Source organism: Onychomys torridus, chromosome 3, assembly GCF_903995425.1.
Source record: "Onychomys torridus chromosome 3, mOncTor1.1, whole genome shotgun sequence".
Classification (NCBI taxonomy): Eukaryota; Metazoa; Chordata; class Mammalia; order Rodentia; family Cricetidae; genus Onychomys; species Onychomys torridus.
This window is the reverse complement of record NC_050445.1, coordinates 5,303,633-5,320,589: the sequence shown is the minus strand read 5'-3', so window position 1 is coordinate 5,320,589 and position 16,957 is coordinate 5,303,633.

Genomic DNA, 16,957 nt, shown 5'->3' with positions numbered 1-16,957 from the left:
ATTGTTGCCTGGTCTCTGGGGTTGATGGGGAATTGAGTTTCTCTGTGTCACCATCTGAGCTGTAACATCTTAGAGAGTTAGGCCTCTGCTCTCCTCCTCCATTCCCAGTGCCAGCCACTCACTGTCTGTGGAGTGAATGCCTGAAAGATAATGCTTCTCTGGGTTAGTTCTCTCTTATCCCCATACAAACAGCCCAAGTAGTGAGGGAAACTGAATAGTCTAACCGTAGGCTGTTCCAGGAAGAGTTTACTCACTGTAAAGAAGTTTGTGGTCCACTGTAAGAGGAGTTCACTTATATTTTAGGCTCCTAAAATGTGCCCATTTGATAACAACTAAACCTGCTGCTTCTTCTTTTAAACAGCTGGAACAGGCAAGAGGAACATGGTTGTTGATGCTTTCCAAAGAGCTCATGGTTGTGTGAGGCTCGCTGACAGACATGAAAGAAGTGGAGACAGAGGGATCTCCTCTTTAAAGTGTCCCTTTCAGAGCATGTATTTTGGCATGAGTGGTACCCCTACCCCAACATGCCTCCCTCTAACTGGGACATCACTTGGAGAAGGATCTTTGTAGATCTTAAGAGCAAGGCTCTCAAGAAACAATCCTGAATGAACATTAAACCTGTAATATGATCATACTAAAAGACTAATGCAAGATGATGGGGTGGCAGGCACAGCTGGGACATCTGTAGCTAGGGAACACCAAGGCTTGTTAGAAGCTACTATAAGGGGGAGACAAGTATGGAGTTGATTCTCTCCTGGGCAGTCTTATCCTCAGCTCTTCATCCTGCAGATTAGAAAAACATACATTTTTATTGCTTCAAGTCTCTGAACGTGGGGCTATTTGCTCTAACAGCCCTAGGGAATGAATACAGAGTAGCTCTGCAGAAGGTAGAGTGCAGGAATCTGAGGTGCAGGGTCCCTCTTGGCTCCCTGACCCTCTCAAGTAGCTCACTCAAACATTAAGTTTTATGCTTAAAGTACCCCATGTGCTCCTGTGGGTGAGAGATGTAACAGATGTCTTTGGGAGCATTGCCTGACTTGGTTGGTTCTTACCTGATGCAGGCAATTGGGTTCTATCCTGTTGTCCTGGTAGGTGGGCCCCTGGTACCTCACTGAAAACTCTTCATTCGATGGGCAACAATGAGTTCACACTGGAATAATTTGAACAGGCTTACCCAGCTGGGGAGGTTGTAGAACCTTTGGGAGGGGGGTAAGACCTGGCTGTCAAGGTTCGATCAGTGGGGATAAGACTTGAGGGCTGTAGCCCGGTCCACTTCCAGCGCCAGCCCTCTGCTTCCTGACAGCCCCTACTATGTGACTAGGTGCTTCCCCACTGTGCCTTCCATGTTCCGATGGACTCTTCCCTCTGGACTGTGAACCAAAAGAAATCTCTTCTCCTTTAGGTGGCTTCTTTCATCTGACATAAGCCTTGTCACAGCAAAGAGAAAAGTAATATCCATGGTCGCTGCCTGCAGAGGTTACCTTACACTTGGTGGATTTGTACAAGTGTGTGTGTGTGTGTGTGTGTGTGTGTGTGTGTGTGTGTGTGTGTGTACTGAGAAGAATGGCTGCTCAGCTTTGGTTAAGACTGAGCATTGGCTTCTCAGATATCTAAGCAGATTCTTCCTCCCAATGCCTGTGGTTTGCCTGTGACTTGTTGGGAACTGTGGGGTGCTGTTATATGGATGGGAATTTTCTTCCTGAAGTTCTGGTTGAACCTCTTGCCTTTCATGTGAACAAGGGAGCCTGAATCCAGGAAGTCTGAGGCTGGGGCTCACTCTTTCCCACTCTTTCACGAACCTCACTGGCCGAATGTTTTTGTTTTGTGATGCTCTGGAATGAATCTGACTAGTATTATTGATCTATATGAGTGCAGACCAAGTGTAGATAATAGGCAGATGTCTGTGGGCACACTTCCTGGGACCTTGGGTAACACATCATTGTGTTGTATCATCACAAGGTGTGTTTGTGAATTAACAGCTGCTCCCCATGCTGCCAGGACCGGAAGACAGACTCATTTGTGTTTGTGAGATGGTTCATTATTTCATTGGAGACTGGAGTCACATAACTGTGAATACTGGAGTTGCTTTTTCTTCTAGCCTCAAATAGCAAGATCTTGGGTGAGACTGGCTGGGATGGGTGGGATATTTAAAAATTTATGATTGACTCTTAGGACACTACGCAAAATTGAAACACTGGGGAGATGTTCAAGTGCTGATGTGAATAGGCAAGGGCCCGGGAGAGAGAGACAAGCAAAGAGAAAGGCTCCGATACAGGGGATCCCATTGCAGCCCCCTCCCCCATTGTGTGTGTGTGTGAGTGCAAAATGGGTGGGAGACAGTTTAGGGAAGAACGGGGATGCAATCACCAGCTAGTGATAGATTATGGCCCGGAAGGGACATGCAACAAAATGAATGGGCTGAGACATAATTGCAAATGCCCTGAAGTCAAAGTCTGGCAAGTTTCCTGAAGAGATAAAAATAAAGTAGAAGGCTGGGGATGTGACTCTGTAGGCAGAATGTGCTCACCTAGGGTTCTTGAAGTGCTGGTGCCCAGTGTCATAAGCTTCAAATGGTGGTGTGTGCCTGTAAACTCGGCACTCGGGAGGTAGAGCAGGAAGATTAGAAGTTCAAGGTCATCCTCAGTTACATAGCTAGTTCCAGGCCATCTTGGGCTACATGAGACCCAGTTTCCAGGAGGAAACCAAAAGCAGAACTGCTGCTAAGTGGAGAAGAGGGTTATGCTTCCACCTGGAGACTCAGAGTTTTGCCTGAGATCAGAGGAGAGCCACACACACCTTGATTATTCATGTCCACGAGCCAACAAATCTTATAATCTGAATTTTCTAGGTGTTTTCAAAGCACAGGGCACATTTAACTTTCCTTGAGTTTAACTTCAAAAGTGGTTAGCAAATTAGGATCCCAAACCTGGCGGCATGTGACTTCAGCAGTCTGGCGGCCAGAGGCAGCACTTCCTGTAACCTGTTGCCAGTGGCAGAGCTCTGAGAAGGTTGTGCCTCCCGTTTCTCAGGAAAGCTAGAAAATAAAAAGGGCAAAGGCTTCCAGTGCACCGTGCATTTGGAACCAGCTCCCTGTTCCCCCTCTTTCTGGGTGATCAAAATCACCCTTTGCTAACTTAGTACCAGGAGGAAAAAAGAGACATGCAGAGCCATCTTAGAAATGAGATCATCTTTTCATGTGTGTGTTAATGATCTCTTTCATTTGAAGCAATCGTAAAAAGCAAGTAATTATTGTTATTCCTAATATCCTAATGCCAAATTGTCAACCAAGGGTGCTGGGGGAGTAAGTGGGTGCTGGGCTTGCTGAACCCACGCGTGGTGGAACACTGTTGATGAGATATCTTAGCACCATTATATAATTTGACCAGGTAGCCAAGGAATATGTCAGCAGCTTCACCCCCATTTACGTGCTTGTTTGCTCAGTGTCGGGTTGCTCACTCTGGAAAATAAGGGCAGTTTGGAGAAATGCATGTGGCTTAGGAGCTGTGAAGCAGCTTTGCCTGTGAACACCTCAGGCATTCTGGAACACTCTGGCACAGGAGGCAAGTATCAGAGGTTTCTCCCTGCAGCCAGTGGGGCCACATCTCTGCCTCACAGCTCTAGAAATGCTAAGCAGGTAATTAACAAATCATAAGGCACAGGTGTGCCAGGTGAAGTTTGGTAAATTGCTTTTGATCTAAATTGAGATGCTTTGGGGATTTAACTTCTTAGACAAAAAGGGCATAAATAAATAATCAGGATTTTAAGGTTGGAACTTGCAAGCAAACTCTAAAATGTCTTAATGCACTGGAGGATGTGGATCAGGGAGGTGGGTGGAGGCTGGTGTGGTGTTGGTTCTGCTAAGTAGCTCCATGTTGCAGTCTGGCGAATGCCACGTGGTGGTCTGGAAGCCAAATGTTTCCTAAGCAACATGGTATGTGCCTCCGGTTTCATTTCTCCTATCCTAAGAGGTAACAAGTGAGGAGAGGTCAGCCATAGTCACTGGGCCGGGACTTGGTGTCATCCAGGTGTGGATTGTCAATCAGCAGGTATAAGGCTCTAGGGAGCTGTTATGAGACCCAGTGTCTATGGTCCCTTTGTGGGACACATGACCTCTGGCTGCTTGTCTGCATCTGGTGCCTCCTCCTCCAGAGAGAACGAGCCATTCACCTAAAAATTCAGATTCCCCAGCTCTGGGCGATGGGCCTCTTTCTGCTGTCGTCAAGCTCCCATGCTGGGGTGCTGGAGGTGTTCTGACAGCCTTCACCTTTGGCCCCTTGCTTGTGATGGGATTTGAAGCCTGGCAGTTGATCACAAAGCCAGGGAGGGTACTGGAGTTTGGCCCTCCAGCTGCTTCTCTGTTTGTCTCCACTGAGGATGGTTGGTCATACAGCTCAGTACCGTGTGTACCTGGAGCTGCCCAGGTGTATTCTGCAGCGGTCCTGTTGTTCTCAGTGTGGTCTTGCCAATGTTGCCTGTGGGAAGCCCTGTACCTATCTTCCCAGCATGGGTTGGGGAGTACTCAGCCTTCTGAAGGAACCCACCTCCTGGGGCTGGTGTAGAACAGAAGTGTATATAGCTTGTTTCTTTTCTTCTAGATCCACTTATTTAGCAGGCAGTGGAGCCACTTTAGGCCCCGTGGATACAAAAGGCAGGGGCTTGTCCCTGTCTGTGAGAAAGACAGGAGGCCAGACATCCTGCGTTACATTCTGTGTTCTGCAGCACATGCGCAGGGCACTCCAGACCTCAGAGGGGCCTCACTGTGTAACAGTTCTGGAAGAAGGACAAAAATGAAGAGGGGAGAGCATTGGGGGCAGGTGCAAACCTGGCTGTGAGTATACTGGACAGGAGGAAGGCAGAAGGGCAGGCTCCTCCTCACAGAGGAGGCTTGTCAAGGAGCTGGGAAGGGACTGGCTATTGATTTGGGGGTTTAGAGAGTTATTGTAAGGAGACATGGTGATTGGCACGGATGCTTTGATGCCATTGCAAAATGGCTAGGGTGCCACAGTTCTTCCTGCATCTATAGGAGCTGTTGGGATAGCAGTGGCATTGGGGAGCAGAAGGGGTACACACTGAGACGGGCCCAGGAATGGGTCTATTGGAGCCTGCCGACAGGTGGGCTGGATCTGGGGATGTTGCTGAGGGGTGTCTAAGGAGGGGTGCTGATGTCTGAACTGGAGCAGTGTCTTCCAGGATAGGCACTGCCCTGCCTTCTCAGGACTAGTCAGTGGAGCTGGCAGCTAGATTAGCTGTTTGGAAAGGAGAGCTGGGCATCACTGACTTCCTCGTGGAATGGGTGAGTGCTGGGGGCTCACAAGGATGCAAACATGAAAGACTAGGTAGAAAAGGAGGGGACGCATCAGTTGTTGAAAGCGTCACCTGCCTGCCTTCGGGTGAGCGGCTGGCTCCTTCCTTCTCCATCCTGCTTTTACCGTCTTCTCTCTCCCTACTTATTCTTCTTCCTCTCCATCCCTTTCTATTGCTTCCTCCTGCTCATTCTTCTTCCTAATTTGTATCCTCCCTCCCTCCCTCCCTCCCTCCCTCCCTTCCTCCCTCTCTCCCTCCCTCCTTCCCTCCCTCCCTCTCTCCCTCCCTCCTTCCTTCCCTTCCTCCCTCCTTCCCTCCCTTCCTTCCTTCCTCCCTCCCTTCCTTCCTTCTTATTTCCCCCTCCTCTTTCTCTTTCCTTCTCCCTTGAGGTCAGTGGAGGCAAGTGGGGGCACTTCACCAAGACAGCCTGTGGGGATGGTACCTAACTTCTTCCATGATTAACTGTCACAGCTGGCATCACTGCCAAGTAACCAGATACGAGTTCATAAACAGACATTTCAATCATCAGAAGTTTGGCTTTTCACTCATTTGCTCCCTCTTCCTCCCCTCCCTTCCTTTCCATCTGGGGAAGGAGTGGCTTCATCTCACCTGGCTGGAGGCCACTCAGCTCTATGCATTTTGCTAGCTAAAGTCCTTTCCTTCTCCATTACCCATATTTCCCCATGGAGACTTGTAAACTCCTCCTCCCAGAACTGCCTATGGGTGAGTGGCCAGTTGGGGAAGCAGTGGGCCACATGCTTGTGTGTTCACTGGGGGAGCTCTAGAGTGGCTTTGGCCTAGAAACCTGGGTAGTCAGATAGGGAAAAGGCAGCGTTGGCTGCAGAGGGATGGGGGAAGAGGAGCCATCACCTCCCATGGCATCCCTTGGGGCCAGAAATCCTCACATAAGCACCTATTTCCACCAGGAGACTCATTGTAAGTGTTTGCATAGAGAACCTTCACTTTTATAAAAACACTACTGGCCACATGCCTTCTATACCCCAACAAAGCCATGAAAAGTCTCTCTGTAAATAACGTAGGGCTGGAAAGATGGCTCAGCTGGTAAGTGCTTATCATGCAACATAAGGACCTGAGTTAGGTCTCCTAGAACCCATAAAGCAACAAAAACAACAATAACTGAAAGCCAGGCACAGCAGCATGGGCCATGGGCCTGTGATACCAGGGCCGGGGAGCTGGATACAGGAGCAGCCTTGTGGCCCACCAGCCAGACAGCTAGGCTTGGGCTTAGGGAGAGACCCCATCTCACAAAGTAAAGTGGAGAGCAGTGGAGAAAGAGAGCCTGCATTGACCTGTGGCCTCCACTAGCATGCACACATTTGTGAGTACCCATGCATGTGTGCCTACACACACACACACACACACACACACACACACACACACACACACACAAGCAGACATGTTCACATATGCACACACATACAGTGCAGCAAAGCTTCCACCAAATGTGCAAGACTGTGCATCATAGCCACCTCCTGCTGGAACGGGAGTCTGTTCATCACTCCACAGCTGTGCATTATTGAACTCCAGAAAGGCCTCTGGCTGCATAAGGCACAGAAGAACTTTCTGGAAACTCCTCTAAAGAACCTTGTTTCAAAATGGCCAGTGCCTCCTGTTGAGTACTAGTCTCCATATAATGTATGAACAGACACTTAAAAACCAGTTGACAGAAAGTTCTGATTCCATGATTTCTAAACCCAACACCAAACCCAGTGGGCTTGGGAAAGAGCTGCCATCTTCCCAGGGTATCTGGAGGCATCTCACAGGCTTGTCCCACCATTCGCTCAACAGGTCGCAGGCCTTGCTAAGGGCGATGCCACTGCATATCTCTAGGAACTATATTCCTTTATTTGTGTTTTTATGCCAGTTCACTCTATGGCTCTCAGCTATAGTACTAGCTTGTCGATGAAGGTGCTTTGTTTTGGGAATTGTAGTACCTATTTTTGAAATTATTTCAGCATTTTCTACCAACTCTAGAAGTAGTACATGCATATTTTAAAGTGTTCTATTTTAGGACTTTCAATGCAGCATATGAATTTATATATCTCAGATGCGCTGGGTTTGCTGAGTCAGCACTGGTGACTCTCCCTGGGACAGAGGTTGGAATGTGGTGACACCCATGACAGAGCACAGTGGGACAGTGATCACCTGGGCAACCCAACCACATGACACAGACATGGAGCCTGTGGCTGACCATAGTCCACTTGGCCTTAGTAGGTTCATTTTTACCTCCTGCTTCCCAAACAAAGCCCTAAATCTAATCAGATGAAAGAAAATAACTGTGAGTAAGTACTTCTCATCTAAGTAATTTTCTTGTTTGTGTTTTATGATTTATAGATGTGATGAATTCTTCGTAGCTAGCATGCCACTTGCTTAAGGCTCCTCCCAACAGAGCACTCTGAGGATGTTATAAAGCATCCTAGACACAGGAAAAATGAATTGTTATGAAAGTTAATGGCCCCAAAGCCTACCTTAGCACCCAGGATGGGACTTTTCCCTAGTGGAGGCCCAATAAATATCTGTAGAGTCAGTGACTTCACACTCATCTGTCACTGGGCCATGACCTAAAGCAGCTACTTCTCCAAGTTTGACTTCCTCATGTTAGTTTGGAGTTGGACTGGAAGGAGAAGTGATTTGAATTATACTATTTCAGTCCCCTGGAAAGAGATAGTTCTAACGTGCCTGCAAAGAAAGCAAGAGGCCACACATTCAACTGTAGCAGCCATGTGAACATGCTGGGAATGGTGCACATACTGATAAGCTCAGGGCTGGGAGGTAAAGACAAGGATCTCTGGGGCTGTCTGGCCGTCCAGCATAGCCTACTCAGCAAGTTACAGGTTCAGGAAGAGACCCTGTGTCAAAAACACAAGATGGACTGTGCCTGGGGTTGACCTCTGACCTCTCGATGCACACACACACACACCTGCATATACATGTGCACCCCCATACATATTCATAAACAACACACAGATAATCAAAGATGATTCCACTACAGAACTGGACCCCAGAGTCTCCAGGTCTGCAGGAGGAAACAAAATGGAACATAGGAACCTACCTCAGGCTGATGCTCCAGTGTGGAGTTTCTCTGTTCCACACTATTCTTGAAGGATGATTTTAGTCCTCATAGAAGGCATGGCCTGAGTATCCCTCAAAGGTTTCTATGCTGAATTCAGTTTCCATCGTGAAGTATTAAGGCAACTTAATCTCACTATGGAGTGTAGTAGTGGCACCCTTAGGAGGGATTAGATAATGTCATGGGGAGAGCTTTCTGATTAAATCCTGGAAGCTTTATAGGAATAGGGAGACCAGAGGACAGAGCTCATGTTCCAGGCTCTTGCCGTGTGACATCAGTATAGCTGGGGCTCTGCTAACAAGAAGCAGCCCTCCACCCTGGGTCAGCACTTGAGTTGATAAACCCCTTCTCTTCATACAGTCTTCTTCAGAAATTTTGTTATAGTCACACGGCCTAGTGTAGGCATCTTAGAGGCCCAAGGCTTACATCTGGCTCAATCTGTGGCTCAGTCCGGCACCTTGAAACAAACTGTCTCCTTAAGCATTTTATAAGTGTTTATTTATTCATAACTTTAAAAATAGATTTCCATGATCCTGACTTTGTGGTAAGAAAGTCAGGTGTTACAGCAGGCCGTGAAGAACAGTTCCCTGTCCAAGGAGCCCCACTCAGACACTTAGGAAGAGGCCCCTGATGACGTCTGAGTGCCCAGTCAGGGTCAGGAAAATGGTGGCCAGTGTTGAACAACTGTCAGTCTGTCCATATATTAACCATCTTTAATCTTTTGGTATGTAGGCTTCCGATTCTCTAGGAGTTCTGTCCTTCCTCCTTCCGCTCCCCTTTCATTTCCACCTAACAGTGAAATCAAAGGCACTTGGCCAGTGGAGGGCGCTCTGCGGGGACTTGTAAATATCTGAGCGTTGAATTAAGATCAAAAATAAAATGTCGCGCTGCTGTCAGATTCTCCCTGAGCTCTGCCTTCGGGGATATCTCATAATTAGGACAAAGGGATATTTGAGATTACGCCTTAAATAAACTGGGGCAGAACGCTTTAAGCCTCACCAACTATTTTTAGCTCTGAGGCAGAAAACATGATTTTCGGGGCTGAGTTTAACTTGGCTTTGGTACATCGTAAGGGGAAATAAGGCTGGGAGACCTTCAGTGTTGGGGCCTCAAGGTCCACATTAGAGGAGAATCCCTGGGGTCAAGACTGGAGCTGTATTCCACCAGGAAGCAGCGTGAGGTTCAGTCTTACCTTGTACTGTGTGGCTTTTCCTAGCAATTCATGAAGAAAAGTCTACTACCCCAGAGGGAATTGACCCAGGAAGTCATCTCCCCTCTTTAGGTGGTGAACCATTGAGTTTGTTAGAGTAACTTACTGGGGCATGCATGTCTCAAAGGCAGCGGCATCACCAGAAGCCCCCCTCAGTCTGGGGGACCAGTCAGGGAAACTGTATTCCCAGAGTTTCCTCACAGTTTGCAGGTTTGCCCTGGTCTCCTCCCTAACCACAGCTGCTGCTTGGGGTGGGGTCTTGTGAGTTTCTGTATTTCCTGAGCCTTGTCACTTGCCCAAGCTGCTCTGTTCCCTAGAGGAAGGAGCATTTCCTTTCGGAGTAAATGGCTCCACACCTGGGCCAGAGCTGAGCTCTCAATGGTTCCCTCCAGCATGTTCATGTCTTTCCCTGGCAGGGTGAATTAGAGGCCTGGCCTTGTGTGGAGAAAGAACAGTGAGGAGAGAGGAGCCAGGGCACTCACAACCAGATATGCTGGTGTTCACAGTGACTGTGATGGAACTTTCTGGTCTTATATCCTTGATTTCCCCCTGTGAGGACTACGGTGCTGAAGGCTAACTGTGGGGATTGTGGGAACAGGGTCATGACTTCATCCTCTTTCTGGGTCTTGCCAGCAAAACCTTCCCACAGAAGAACAAGAAGAACTGGGCAGACAGCATCTTAGGGAATGCCAAGTTGGATTTTTCTGGAAGCTGAGAGCCGGGTCTGGGCAATCTCTGCATTGCACCTGAACCATAAAGAGTTTGCTGACTCAGGAAAACTCAACAAAACCTGATGAGGACAGGACAGAACTGAAAGAACTAAGCTTCAGAATTTTCCTTCATTTCAAAAGCAAACTTTTGGTTAATAAAGCAGTAATGACCTTTTTTTTAGTTACTAGTTTTGTGCCCTGGAATAAATAGGGCATCCCCTAGATCCCTGGCCTCCTTGTCTGTGAGGAGGGGTATTGACATCGGTGTTCTAGGCTGATTTGAGGACTTGGTGACTGGGAGATCACCACCCAGTACAGAACCTTGGCTGTGTGGTACATTCATGGAATGATAATTCCTAGTTTTCATTGACAAAATAAGCTTAAGAAACTACAGCCTCTGTCTGCCATGGCGACCCATCTCCACAGCCTGGGTGTCCCAGGGCCTTCTCCCTAGGTTCTCCTCTAGGAGAAGGCAGGAGAGTCTGAGAGAAGAGGGTCAAAGCTACTTCCTAATAACCCCTCCAGCAACAGGACATGATCCACCCACAAAGGCCTTGTTACAGCCCACCTGTCTGTATTGCTGCTTTGGGATCCAGTTCCTAGCATGTGGACTCAGGGTTATGTAAACCACAGCAGTCTCAACCTTTTAGTCATCTTTTCAAGAGAGTGGCAAAGGTGACTGTTAGTTTTTAATTAAATAATTTTTATTAGATGTTCCCATTTTATTTTATGTGTGTTTGGCCTCCATGTGTGTACGTGTACCATGTGTTCACTTGGTGCCCACAAAAGTCAGAAGAGGTTATTGGATCCTCTGAACTGAAGTTATGGATGATTGAGAACCACCATGTGGGTGCTAGGAATCAGGTCTTCTGTAAGAGCAACAAGTGCTCTTAAACAATGAGCCAACCCTGCAGCCCAAGGATGACTGGGTTTGAAGGTGTTTGTTAGGAAAGTACCTTGGTGTGCAGGGGAGCATTACTGTACTTGGAGTAGGTATTCCACAGTTTATTATCCTCTAATGCCTTTCCTCCTCAGAGCACCTGGTTTCTTCAGTTTCCTTTGTGTTTGAGATAAGGTCTCAAGCATAGAAGGCTGGCCTTGAACTCTCTTGGTAGCTGAGGCTAGCCTCCTGATCCTCCTTCCCCCACCTCCAGAGTTGTGGGATGACAGGTATGTACCACAAGGCTCAGCCTTTGTTGTTCATCTTTAGCTGGAGTTTTCTCTGAAATGTTACTTTCTTCATGTCTTAAAGGTTAAGTTTGTGTTGAGCTGTGAATGGTCATGTCTTCCATTAATTGTGCATTATTAAACCTGAAATGCATTTAGGCACAGTGGATCCAGACTGTGTATCTATTTTCATTTGCCTGCATCCACCCTCACCTTTCTCCAGTTCCTCACATTTATGGTCTTTGTATGGCTCACTGGCTTCATCCTGTGCTATTCCATCTTCCAGGAAGACTCCGCTCACCTTTGTCCATGTCAGCCTTAAACTTCACACCATTAACCAGTGAGTGGTACATGACTTCTATGGGTCACTTAAAATTCACCAACTTCATGGAAAGGACCCTCATCCCCACAATGAGACCCTTCCTTCCTCTTTAAACCACGGAACACATCCTGTGCTGTTTACAAGGACACAGAGCCTCTGCTTTTCCTTCTAGGATGGTGGATGCCCTGAGAGAAGAGACTATCTTCCACAGTTTTAGGTGATGAACTTGGTACGTAATTGAATGTTAAAATTCAACCCATGTTTCTGTTTATTTTCCAATTTAATAATTGTGAGGACACCTTGAATAGCATCTCTGGCAGATTTTACCTCATAGTGTATGCAGACCATTGGCTTGGTCTCACTTTCCCAAGCTGTGTGTAGCAAACTTTGTGGGGGTGATTGGGAGACCTCAGGGGAGTATTTCTCTGACATATCATGTCCTTTTCATCAGCCTGGCACAACACAGGTAAACTTTCCTGAGTTACTCTATCAACAGACAGGTGTCACTGAAGGGTGAGTGCACCAGACTCCCCTCCACCTGCAACTGTGGTGGTTTGAATGAGAAACATCCCCCACATGCCTAGGCATTTGAACACCTGATTTTAGGTGGTTTCAGTCATTGAAAGGTTTAGAAAGTGTGGTTTTGCTGGAGAAGTGTGTTATGGAGAAGTTTGAGAGTTTTATAGCCTGGTCCCACTTTCAGTTCATCTGTCTGTCTATCTATCTATCTATCTATCTATCTATCTGTCTGTCTGTCTGTCTGTCTGTCTATCTATCTCTTATTTATATATCTATGTATCTATCATCTATCCATCAATCTATCCACCTATTTATTATCTATCGATCTATCTATCTGTTATTTATATATCTATGTATCTATCTATCATCTATCCATCCATCCACCTATTTATCTATTATCTATCTATCTATCTATCTATCCATCCATCCATCCATCCATCCATCCACCTACCTATTCATCCATCCATCCATCCATCTACCCATCCATCCATCCACCTACCTATCCATCCATCCATCCACCTATCTATCTATTATCTATCTATCTATCTATCTATCTATCTATCTATCTATCTATCCATCCATCCATCCATCCATCCATCCATCCATCCATCCATCCATCATCTATCTCTTTATCTCTTCTTCATGCTTGCAGTTAGTATGTGACTTCTCAGGTTCCTGGTGCCATGCCTGCTTCTTGCTGCTGTGCCTCGCCACTGTGATCAACTCTTCCCTCTGCAACTATAAGCCCAATAAACACTTCTGAAGGTTGCTTTGGTCATGGTGTTTATCACAGCAACAGAACAGAAATGAATACAGCAACTACCGTGGGCTACGGCTCAGTTACCTGCCACTTGGCCAGTTGAGTACTTACCTAGACAGAGGGACCGGTCTGGGGAGTGCTGGTCTGGGGACAGTACACAGTCCAAGAATGTGACGATTCCAGGTCCACATTCTCAGACAGAATCTCAGCCCTCCAGGCTTCCTCAGACATAAGGAGCAATTGGAGACTGGAAGGTTATGCACACAGAGCCATCCCATATGGCTCTGGCCAGCCTCCAAATTCTGCCAGCCTGGCTCTGTGCTCAGCAATGGCTCAGAGCACCATTGAGAATTTAATTAATGTGCCATCTATTTTCACGCCCAGATTCCCAACACAGTGGGTCTCAGCTTAGAGCATGTGTGAGCATATTGCTGCCCTACACAGTAGCTCCACGTCCCCGTGTGCATGAGGGGCGTTTTTATTCAGCCATAGCAACCTGTGTTCTTGGGTTGGAGGATTGTGACTTATTTGGGAAGGGAAAGGTGGTGTGAAGCTGTCTAGATTGTGTTTGAGCTCCTGGGTAACAAGCTCATCTGTCACCATTCATTTTGACTGAAGAATGGGGAAGCCTTAGACAATATGTGGGTATCTGGGGAAACACAAATTGTCAAAATTTAATCACAAAACATGATCTAAAGGAGAAGGGAAATTGTATCAAAAGGTTGCAAGGTGGATACTATACTCAGGGGCCTTATGCTGCTCAGGAGTATGTCACTGTGCTTTCTCTCCCCTCGATGATGGTCCTACCCCATAATGTTTCTGAACTTCTTGTCTGCCTACCTTTCCCACATGCTCTCACGAGATGGTCTCAACTCTGTGTGGCTGTGCACTCTGTATGCTCTGGGTACTCTCTTCTGGACTTGTTGGAGTCACTATTCTAGCCTGTAGGTTCCAGCAACACTGCTTGGGCTGGAGAAATGGGTCAGTGTTAAGAAAACTTGCTGCTTTTGCAAAGATTTGTTTCTCAGCACCCACATGGCAGCTCAAAACCACCTGTAACTCCAGTAACAGGAGATCTGATGCCTTCTCTGGCCTCCTTAGGAACCAGACATGCAACTGGTATGCAGATATGCATGCAGGAAAAATACTTATACACATATTTTTTTAAAGAAAGAATTCAGATACTAGGCTGGGACTCAGATCAGTGCCTTGCTCAACCCGCACCAGGGAAGCTTGTTTTTGCAGTAGATGGGAATTAACACAGACACTCACAACTGGACAATTTGCAGACTTTGGAACACTTAGTCCTAAATGGGATATTTTCACCAAAGCCCCCTCCCCCCATTAAGCCTCAGGAGTCTATGCAGAAAAGGAGACAGAAAGACTGTTAGAGCCAGAGGGATGGATAGATAACATCAAGGAAACCATGTCTTCCAGACACAACAGGACTGATGCACATATGAACTCACAGAGACTGTGACAGCATGCACAGGATCTGTACAAGTTCAAGTCAGACAGGGTTCCAGCAAAGAAGGTGAAGTGGTCACAGAGCCTCACCCCTAATCAAGAAGCTATTTAAAGCTTCTACCTACTGGCAAAGGAGAAATCGGTTGTCTCCATGGAGTATCCAGGGCAAGTACCATGGTTTCTTTCCAGACTAGGTTTCTCTGTGTAACAGCCCTGGATGTCCTGGAACTCACTCCAGCCTGGCCACAAACTCACAGAGATCCGACTGCCTCTGCCTCCCAAGTGCTGGGATTAAAGGTGTGCGCCACCGTTGCCTGGCTTTTGACTTTTTTGTGTGTCTATGGTTTCTTGTTTGTTTTGAATTTAGTTTCAGTTGTTGTTTTTTTAATGAGAGAAAGAACATAAAGTTGGGTGGGTAGGAGGTAGAAAGGATCTGGGAAGAATTGGAGAAGAGAAACATGATCAAATACAATGTGTAGAATTTTAAAAATAAAAGTAGAGGAAATAAAAGCTAAAAAGAAATAGTTCAAGCCCAAAAGCGCTCTTCATTCTTCTCCCCTGCTTGCACCGTGTTCCTTAGTGTCCCATCACTGAACTTTCTGAACCTTCATGCCCTCCTCAGTCTATGTTCTCTAGGTTTTGGTACCCAAGTCCCTGACCTAGCCACACGGTGTCATGGTATTTTTAGTGCATATTCCATCTGGCAGCTGCTCCCGAGGCACCCAGCTGCTCTTCTCCCCCTTCTCCCTCCAGCAGCTGTATCCTGGAGGTGTGTCTGTCTCCCCTCATTGTGTGGTTCTTTAGTCTCTGCTCTATACTCCGACCTTGTCTATGTACAGGCCTCCAGGCAGCGTATGCCTTTCTCTCCTTAGAGTGGGGCTGTGCTCTCTCAGGTCCCTGTTTTAGCCTGGTCTCCTTCTGTAAGTCTCAGTCTCCTGTCTTCTTACAGATATTGGTCTTTGGCTATCCCACAGGTTCCTCAAACATATTCCCAAATGAATGCACCCGTTCTGAAGTCTACCAGTTTCCCTTTTCCTATTTTAATCAGAAAGGTTTGTTTGGGACTTTTTCTAATTCTTAGCAATCTCCCATGTGTTGTTCCTTCTCCTCCTCACCATCCCTGGCTACTTCTGCCTCAGCCCTTGAGTCTTCCATCAGAAAACCTTCTTCCTGTCCTAGCCAGGGTGTGGCCACCCAAGAACAGCACTCTGAGATTTTTGTACCATGGTGCTGCGGCACTGTAAGCAAGTTGATTTTGTCTTTAGCCTCACTGGGATGTGAGCTTCCAGTGTAGGAGCCATGGTAAGCACTCTGCAAATGTAAACTGAGTAAAAGAACTAGAGTTCAAAGTGGTAACACTATAAATATTTTATGTTTATATTTGCATATTTAAGCAAATTTATTGTCAAGGTATGATTGACATGTAAGAGCTGCATGTGTTTAAGATATGCAACTTGTTACACTGGGCTTATCACACACCTGTGAAAACAGTATTGTCACTAACATCAATGACATTCAATGGATTTTGGAGCAGTGGTTTTCAAATTTGAGGATTTGACAGAGAATAAAAATTAGGACAGTCAGAACTGGTGAGTAATCCACCTAACAGTGGAGTTGCCTCTCTCTCTGGACTCTGTTCCTTGGGATCCTCCCCATGGGCCCCAACTTCCCAGCTCAACACCAGCCCCTCTGATGGGCTCTGCCCCCAACCTGTGGTGGTATTGTGTTCCCCGAAATATTGTGCATCCTAATAAACTTATCTTGGGTCAGAGACAGAACAGCCACAATATTAAACATAGAGGATAGGCAGTGGTAGCACATGCCTTTAATCCTAGCATTCCAGAGGCAGAAATCCATCTGTTAAAGGATACAGCCAAGCATGGTGACTCACGCCTTTAATCCCAGAAAGCAAGCCTTTAATCCCAGGGAATGATGGCAGAAAGCAAAAAGATATATAAGGTGTGAAGATCAGAAACTAGAAGCATTTGGCTGGTTAAGCTTTTAGGTTTTGAGCAGCACAGCTCAGCTGAGATTCATTCTGGATGAGGACTCAGAGGCTTCCAGACTGAGGAAACAGGATCAGCTGAGGAAATAGCAAGGTGAGGAAGCTGTGGCTTGTTCTGCTTCTCTGATCTTCCAGCATTCACCCCAATAACTGGCCTCAGGTTTGATTTTATTAATAAGAACTGTTAAGATTCCAGCTACATCAATCCCAGTGCTTCTGCCACTCAGGCACAAGCCACACCATTCAGAACATGGGCAAGCCTCACAAATGAGATTAACAGAGCCCTTTCCTCCCTTTGCTGCACCAAAGGCCAAGCTAAACACCAGAAGGCCAACTCTCAACTTGAACAGAGACTCCATACTAGATCAGAGGTCATATCAGCCATCAGAAATCTAGGCCACA